At 36.4% G+C, this 9,429-nt stretch overlaps 1 pseudogene; it reads left to right on the forward strand.

Annotated features, from left to right (window-relative positions):
• Nucleotides 1–7,577: 7,577 nt before the first annotated feature.
• Nucleotides 7,578–8,983, forward strand: LOC143662636 (pre-mRNA-splicing factor RBM22 pseudogene; annotated as a pseudogene).
• The last annotated feature ends 446 nt before the right edge of the window (nucleotides 8,984–9,429 follow it).

Raw genomic sequence — 9,429 nt, forward strand, 5'->3', positions numbered from 1 at the left:
AAATAATCTAAGTAAAAGATCTCACCTACAATGTGTCTATACCCACAGGAGTGGATTTTTAAAAATTACCTCTTCTGGGGTGCCGCGGTCCAGCCGCAGCAGAGGGAACGGGCTTGAAGGTGTGGAGGGTCATCGGCGCGAGAAGAACACCAAGAGACAGCTTAGAGAATTTTTTTCTGAGAAGAGTTGCTTAGATTTATTTTTGCTTAACTGATTTTATACCCTTATTCTTGGCAAGGAAACAGGTATCACAGAATCATGGTTGTGTCATGGCTTACGTTTTAGGTAAAGTTACAGGTTCAGGAAAGCAAAGCGAAAGTACACATTCTGATTTTCTTAGGAACATTTACACAAGATTTTAATAGCAGCAAGATATTGGCTTAAACCGCAGACATTGTGTTTGCAGTTTTCTGAGTTTAGACTTTCTTTTCCTATTTTTCTACAGGTGAGGCAATATGTCAAGACCTATTTTAATCTGGTTAAAGGTTAGCTTGTTTTGATTAAAAGGTTACATTGTTTACTTAGATTTTTTATTGTTTTATAGCAATGGACCGGTGCCGTGGTGGGGAGTAAATTTCTAGGATGGCTCAATGCAGGGTTTTTTAATTGTAAGTGTTTACTTTCTATGGGGTACTTTTCTGTGACTTGTTCTAAAAGCACTTCTGCCTGCTGTATCTGCAGCATGACTTGCTTAATGGGGGCGTCCCAACCTAATTTTTTCCAAACAGTCATTAACAAGGTTTTGCAATTTCTACAATTTGTATCATTTTTTCCAATTCTTTTGCTTTCTGATTCGTTTTGATATAATGCTTGGAGCACAACCAGCAACAAGAAACACACAATTAGTGTCGTTAATCCCAGTATTTTTCTATTACACCATTTTATGCCTCGTCCTCTTTTGGGGCGTTGAAGGCCTTGCCTACTGCCCTTCCTTCCAGGGAACCGTGTCAAACCGGGGAGGAAAAAGAGGACGCGGCACTGGGGTATATACAGCTTAAAACTACCACATGGCCTTTTGGAGCCATGACATTTCTTCTGTAGATGCTCATTGTTCACAGTAAGAATTGGATCCTCAACCAAAGGTATGTAAATTGAAAATTTGTTAGAAATCGAAAAGTTAATTTAACCAAAACACCTAAATTAAAGTAAAAAACAACAAAGATCAGCATGCAAAAATCAGGAGTGTTTCTATACACTTGTAATGAAAAATATGAAGAGAAAATCAAGAAAAAAATTCCACTTACAATAGCAACTAAGAGTCAGATATCTGAGGATAAACTTCTTCAAGGACTTAAAGCACTTATAAATGGAAAGCAATAAAACATTGCTGAAAAAAATTAAAGGAAGACCTAAATAAATGGAAGGGCATCCCATGATCATAGATTAGAAGAATAAATTTTAAAATGTCAGCTCTACCAAAAGCTTCAAAATAATGCCATCATTATTCCAACAACCTTCTTTGCAGAAGTAGAAAAGCCCATAATCAAATTCATAAAGAAGGGCTAGTGGCCCTGTATAGCCAAAACCACCTTGAAAAAGAAGAACAAAGTGGGAGGATTCACACTTCTCACTTTAAAATTTGCTACAAAGCTACACTAATCAAAACAGCATGGTACTAGCACAGGATAAATATATAGGTTAATGCAATTGAATTGAGTTCAGAAAAAACCCTCATATCTATATGATATTTGACAAGGGTGCCAAGTCCACTCAATGAAGAAATAATAGTCTCAACAAATGGTGCTGGAAACACTGGATATCCATGTGGAAAAGGATGAAGGCAGATGCTATCTTACACCATATACAAAAAATAACTCAAAATAGATCAAAGACCTAAATATAGAAACAAAACTATAAAACTTCTAAAAGAAATCATTAGGGAAAACATATTCAGGACCTTGTGTTAGGCAATGGTTTCTTAGATTTTACACCCAAAGCACAAACAACAAAAGAAAAAAAATAGATGAATGGGACTTCATCAAAATTTTAAAATTGTTGCACATCAAAGGACTTAATCAAGAAAGTAAAAACACAATCTATAGAATGGGAGAAATATTTGGAACATTTTGTAAAATGTATATCCATAATATATAAAGAGTCCCTACAACTCAACAACAAAAGAAAACACTACCCAATTAAGAAATAGGCAAAAGTCTTGAATGGAGATTTCTCCAAAGAAGATCACATGGCCAATAAGCACATGAAAAGATGTTCAATATCATTAGCCTTCAGGGAAATGCAAATCAAAACCACAATGAGATACCATTTCAGAGCCACTGGGATGGCGACTATTAAAAAAAGGGAAATAAGTGTTGGAGAGGATATGGAGAAATAGAGACACTTATACATTTTTCATGGGATTGTAAAATGGTGCAGCCATTGTGGAAAACAGTTTGGCAGTTCCTTAGAAAGTTGAGTATAGAATTACCATACAATCCCACAATCCCACTCAGGTATATACCCCAAAGAATTAAAAACAGGGACTCCAACAGATATTTGCACACCAATGTTCATAGCATTATTCATAATCTCCAAAAGAAGTAAACAACCCAAGAGTCCATAGACAGATGAATGGATATATAAAATATGGTGCCTACATGCAATGGAATATTATGTAGCCATGAAAAGGAATGAAGTTCTGTAAATACAACAACATGGACAAACCTTGAAGATATCATTTTGAGTGAAATAAGCCAGACACGAAAGAATAAATATTGTATGATCTCATGTAACATATAAGAATTATTTAGAATATGCAAATTCACAAAGTCAGAAAGAATACAGATGACCGGGGGGTTAGGTGGAAGTGAGGAATGGAGAGTTATTGCTTAATGACTCTTAAACTTTCTGTTTGGGTTGATAGAAAAATTTTGGTAGTGGATGGTGGTAGTGGCACAGCAGTATGAATGTGATTAATACCACCAAATTATATAATTGAAAGGGTATAAAATGAAAAATTTTAGTTTGTATATATGTAAGCAGAATGAAAAAATTAAAAAAACCATAGAACTGTACAATACAAAGAATGAACCCTAATGGACTATAGGTAATATTATCATTATAATACTGTTTCATCAATTGTAACATAGGTACCAATATTAATAATGGAGAAAGCTGTGTGTGTGAGGGGGAGTTATGTGGGAACTCTGTACTATCTGCATGATATTGGCAGGTCCTGAAAATGTTAAACATAGAATTACCATATGACTAAGCAATTCCGTTCTTCAATATATACTCAAAGAATTGAAAAAGGACCCAAATAGATACTTGCACACCAATGGGTATAGCAGCATTATTCACAATAGCCAATCTTAATGGAAACAATGCCAAGTGTCCATTAACAAATTAATGTGTAAACAAAAATGTGGTATACTTCACCATAAAAAGGATCTCTCTCAAGACTTTTCAAGGGTTGATGGGTCGGTGCTTATCAGGGCTGTTGATTTATGAGACCCCTGAATCAAATGCCACCAGAATGGCAATGAAGTTCTCATTTGCAGATTTGCTTCTGGACAATGATCTTTCTAATTTTGTTTGGAATGGGTTACTTGAGGTGATGGTGGGGGTTGCTAAACCTGGAGATAATTGTGAAAGATGTTTCAAAAAGGGGGCTGCTTAACATGAGCTAGCATTGGTCATATTTCACCTTGGAGCTCAGCTTGGGGACTTTCACCTCATACTCCCAGGATGCTAACAGGTACTATCTGATAAAATAAGTACTACGATGACAAATTAGAGTGTTGTCTCTTTTTAATTGGCTTGTTTGTCTTTTTGTTGTGGAGTTGCAGGATTATTAAGCCCTTACTGTCTATGTGGTTTCCAAATATTTTCTCCTATCCTGTAGCGTGTTTTATTTTCATGATTAAGTCCTTTGATGCACAAAAGTTTTAAATTTTGATAATGTCCAATTCATCTCTTTTTTCTTCTTTTGTTAGTTGTGTTTTTGTTGTCATTTCTAAGAAACCATGCCATATTCAAGATCATAAAGATTCATGCCTAAGTTTTCTCCTGAGTCTTATAGTTTTAGCTCTTCCATCTAGGTCTGTGATTCACTTTCATTTTTTTATATTCTGTGAGGTAGGGTCCGACTTCATTCTTTTGCGTGTAAATATCCAGTTGTCCCAACGACATTTGTAGAAGAGCGATGATTCCTCCATTGAATTGTATTAGCACCCTTATCAACAGTCAACTGACTATAGGTCTCTGGCCTCAGTCCCCGCTCTGACTACACCCTTCTGCCACGGGCACTGGTGGGAAAGCAGCTTGCTGGGTTGGGTGCAGTTGCTGGAGGGGCTCAGCGAGGCAGTCCCATAGGGTGGCGGGAACTGTGGCTTCTAGGGTGGGGAATAACAGATCTTTGGAGAAATCAGCAACTGCTCCTGCATACCAGATCCAAGAAACAATTTCAGGGTATCGTGGTGAGTTTTTTTAAAAAAACATCACGTTCTTACTGTTCGATGACAGAAAATGTAAAGTGGTGGAATTGGAAACACTTGAATATGGTAGCCAGTCTCAAGATGCTCTTTATAAAATGAGTGGTGAAAGAACTGTCCCAAGAATATTTGTCAATGGAGCTTCTATAGGAGATGCAACTGACAGTCACAGGCTTCACAAAGAAGGGAAATTGTTTCTGCAAGTTGGTCAGTGTTATTTTTTTTAAAGTAAGAAGAAATAATTTCAATGACGTAGATGCTCATAAATTTGCTAGTAAGATGTCTGCTTTTAAAGTGATAGTGGCTTTTAAGTGTTTGAGGGCATTCTAAGTATATGTATTCATGAAAAAATAAGACAAAAATAATGAGCAATAAATCCTTGTAGCAACCTCAAAAAAAAAAAAAATCAATTGACTGAGAGTGCCAGGGTTTTTCCTGTACTCTCAATCCTATTCCATTGATCTATATGTCTATCCTTATGCCAGTACCACTCTGATTTATTTACTATAGCTTTGTAGTAAGTTTTGACATCAGAAAGTGTGATTTCATAACTTTGTTCTTCATAAACATCCTTTAATAAGTTAGGGAAGTCCTGTTCTATTCTTACTGTGATGAATGTTTTTATCATGAAAGGATGTTGGAGTTTGTAAATTCTTTTTCTGTACCTATTAGATGATCATATGTGATTTGTCCTTAATATGGTGTATTCCATTGATTGACTTTCTTATATTGAACCACCCTTGCTCTCCTGGGATAAATCCCACTTGGTCAAGGTGTGTAATCTTTTTAGGGTGCAGTTGGATTTAAGTTGTTAATATTTTTAAAGGATTGTTGCATATACTTATATGGGATTTTGATCTGTGCTTTTCTTTTTCATGTTTTGTCTGGCTTTTGTCCTCCTGGAATGAGTTGGAAAGCATTCCCTTCTTTTCTATTTGTTGGAAGAGCTCATGAAGGATTGACATGAATTATTCTTTAAACTTTTGGTTGAATTTACCAGTCAAGCCATCTAGACCAAAGCTTTTCTTTGTGGGAAGTATTTTGACTGCTACTTAAATCTCTTCACTTGTTACAGCTCTATTCACATAATCTATTCTTCTTGAGTCCATTTCAGTAGTTTGTGTTTGTAGGAATTGTGTTTGTCCATTTCATTTAAGTTACCTAGTTTATTGGCATAAGACTCTTCATAGTATTTTCTTATAATCCTATTTTTCTTATTATCATTTTTATTTATGTAAGATCATTAGTGATGAGTACTCCTTAATTCCTGATTTTAGTAATTGTGGTGTCTCATCTTCTTGGTCAATCTAGCTAGAGGCTTGTCAATTTTGTTAGTCTTTTCAGTGTACCAGTATTTGATTTCGTTGATTTTCTCTATTGTTTTTCTAATCTCTATTTCAATTTTTTAATTCAAATCATTTTTCTCCTTCCTTTTCCTTGCTTTAATTTAATTTACCCTTATTTTCTAGTTCCTTAAAGCAGAAGTTTAGGTTGTCAATTTAAGATCTTTCTTCCTTTTGAACATAGCAGTTTACAGCTATTCACTTCCCTCTAAGCATGCTTTAGCTTAATAAATTTTAATATATTGTGTTTTTGCTTGCATTCATTTCATTTGTTCTTTAACTCATGGTTTTTTAAGAGTATGTTTAATATCCCCATATTTGTGAACTTTCCATTTTTGCTTCTTACTGATTTCTAATCCCATCATATTGTGATCAGAGAGTGCACTTTGTATAATTTTGACCCTTTAAAATCTATTGAGACTTTTTAATAACCTAATATATAGTCTCTTCTGAAGAACATTCCATATGCACTGGAGAAAAATGAGCTTTGTGGTGTTCTTCAAGTTTTTTGTTTCCTTGTTGATTTTCTGTCTAGTTGTTTTATCCTTTATGGCAAGTGGAAGTATTGACATCTCCAAATATTATTCTTGATTTATTTATTTCTCCCTTCAATTCTGTCAGTTTAGGTTTCATGTATTTTGAAGTGCTTTTGTTAAGTGGGAATATGTTTATGATTTTTATATCCTGCTGATGTTTTGATACTTTTTAATCATTATAAAATGCTCTTTGTCTCCAGTAACAGTGTTTATCTTAAAGTCTATTTTTTCAGTTAGGAGTATTCCACTCCAGCTGTCTTTTGGCTCCTGATTGCATAGCATATCTGTGATGGTTTGAAAGGATGTATGTCCCCTGGAAAAGCCATGTTTTAATCTAAATCCCATTTTGTAAAGGCAGAATAATCCCTATTCAATACTGTATGCTCGAACCTGTAATTAGATCATCTCCCTGGAAATGTGATTAAATCAAGAGTGGTTGTTAAACTGGATTAGGTGACATGTCTCCATCCATTTGGGTGGGTCTTGATAAATTTCTGGAGTCCTATAAAAGAGAAAACATTTTGGAGAATGGAGATTGGGAGAGAGCAGAAAATGCTGCAGCACCATGAAGCAGAGAGTCCATGAGCCAGCAACCTTTGGAGATGAAGAAGGAAAACACCTCCCAGGGAGCTTCATGAAACTGGAAGCCAGGAGAGAAAGCTAGAAGATGACACCATGTTTGCCGTGTGCCTTCTCACTTGAAAGAGAAACCCTGAACTTCATCAGCCTTCTTGAACCAAGGTATCTTTCCCTGGATGGATGCCTTAGATTGGACATTTCTATAGATTTTCTTTGACTGGGACATTTTCTCAGCCTTAGAACTGTAAACTAACAATGTATTGAATTCCCCTTTTTAAAAGCCATTCAATTTCTTGTATATTGCATTCTGGCAGCTAGCAAACTAGAACAATTTGCTTTCCATCCTTTTACTTTCAGCCTGTCTATGTCTTTGAATCTAAAGTGTGTCTCTTGTAGACAATATATAGTTGGAAAAAATGTTTAATCTATTCTGTCAATCTCAGCTTTTTGATTAGAATGTTTAATCCTTTTGTATTTAATATAATTACTGGCAAGTTAGGATTTATGTTTTCCTTTTTTACATTTATTTTCTATGTCATTTTAAGGATGATATTTGTTTTTCTGTCCATTTTGCTTTCTTTTCTGTTAAATAGCATTTTCTAGTATACCCTTTAAATTCTCTTGTTTCTTTTACTATGTTTTTGAGCTTTTATTTTTAAGGGATTTTCCTGGGTATTAAGTTAACATCATAATTTAAAACAATCTAGTTCAGATTAATGCCAACTTAATTTTAAGAATATATAAGCAGGTCCTCTCTCCCAACTAGAAAGCTGCTGCCTCCAGACGCTCTCAAAATGGCAACCTCTCTGGGATCCAACAACTATAAGAGGCAGAACTGGAAGGATGCAGGCTATGCCAGATGTGTCTTAGAGAAATTCAGTATATCCAAATGACCAAAGAAAAGTGCACAAAGGAACAGAAAATATGTCAGGCCATTCACAGTGTTTCACTGGTGCCCTGGAATTCACATGTGTTTCAAGACTGAAGTCTGCCATAGCTGCAGCAAATTGAAGAATGTCTGCTAAACCTGCCTCTTGGACCTAGAATATGGCCTGCCCACCCAGATTCATAATGCAGGATTGTCTTTTAAGGATGATATGCCAAAATCAGATGTCAACAAAGAATATGGAGAGAGAGATTTCTAACTCTGATGGATTACGGCCAGTTGGTATGCTGGGGAAAGCCACATCCTACCAGTGACATACTACTCAAACTGGCCCAGACCACACCTTACTATAAATGGAATTGACCCATATTTGCTTCTTCTAGCTGAAAGGAGAATGTAAGAGAGGAGAGCAGTGTCCATACAGATATGAGAAGCCTGTTAAAACCCAGATGACGCCCTTGCTGATCAGAACATCAAAGGCCGATATTATGGAATCAGTGATCCTGTGGCAGATAAGCTTCTAAAGCAGGCTCCAACAATGCCTCATCTGGACCTACCAGAGGACAAGACCATCACCATACTATATGTTGGTGATCTGGGAGATACCATTATTGAGACAGATCTAAGAAAACATTTCTACCAGTCTGTAGAGATTTGGACAATAACTTTTGCGCAGAGACAGCAGTGTGCTTTCAACCAGTTTGCCACAGGACAAGCTGCAGAAGTGGCTGCTAGAACATCTTTTAATAAGTTGATTGTCAATGGCCACAGGCTTAACATGAAATGGGGAAGATCCCATGTGCCCAGAGGAAAAGAAAAAGAGAAGGATGGAACCACAGACTCTGGAATCAAGCTAGAGCCTGATTAAGGGCTGCCAGGAACTCTTCCTCTTCCTCCTGCAGCAGCAGCAGAAGAAGCCTCTGCCAACTACTTCAACTTACTCCCCAAGTGATCCTCAAGCCAGGTTTTGCTCTGCCCCCACCCACAGGTTTTGGGCCACACATGTTCCACCCAATGGGACCACACCTCCTTTTCATGAGGGCTCCAGGGCAAATCCGCTCTCCTTCACAGGACCTTAGAGGATGGGAGCTCATGCTGGAAAACACAGCAGCCCCTACCACATTATCACCACATTTGGGTTTTACAGAAGAAAGGGCACTTAAAAATCCCAGTAGATGAATCTTGGAATAAAAATATTTTTTCTTCCTTTTTAGTTTCTGTTGCAGCTGAATATGTTCTAATGTGGGCAGTCAGAGAACTACAGTTATGCTTTCCTACATGTATTCAAAGAACTGTTGGACTTCAAATAAGCTGCCATTAATATGTCTGGTTACTACTCTGACATTACTAATAAAACTTAATGCCCGTTCCCCTTTTCTACATGGGCGACTGAATGAATTAGAGTGTCCAGTCAAGTTACCATACCAATTATATGTTCATTTTGTAATTTTATTTTGGAAAAAAAAATTGACCTGCAGTTAAAAAAAAACTTTTGACCATTCTTATGTCCACTGGGTATTTTCCTTTTTATCATCTTAAAAAAAAAAAGGATTACTAATTGTAATCACTGTAGGGGCATGAATGTGGTTGAACTCTTCTGAAGTGACACCCTCAGAAAAACAAATAGAAACCAGCTCCCAACATAGCCCTGA

Source organism: Tamandua tetradactyla, chromosome 2 (assembly GCF_023851605.1).
Source record: "Tamandua tetradactyla isolate mTamTet1 chromosome 2, mTamTet1.pri, whole genome shotgun sequence".
Taxonomy (NCBI): Eukaryota; Metazoa; Chordata; class Mammalia; order Pilosa; family Myrmecophagidae; genus Tamandua; species Tamandua tetradactyla.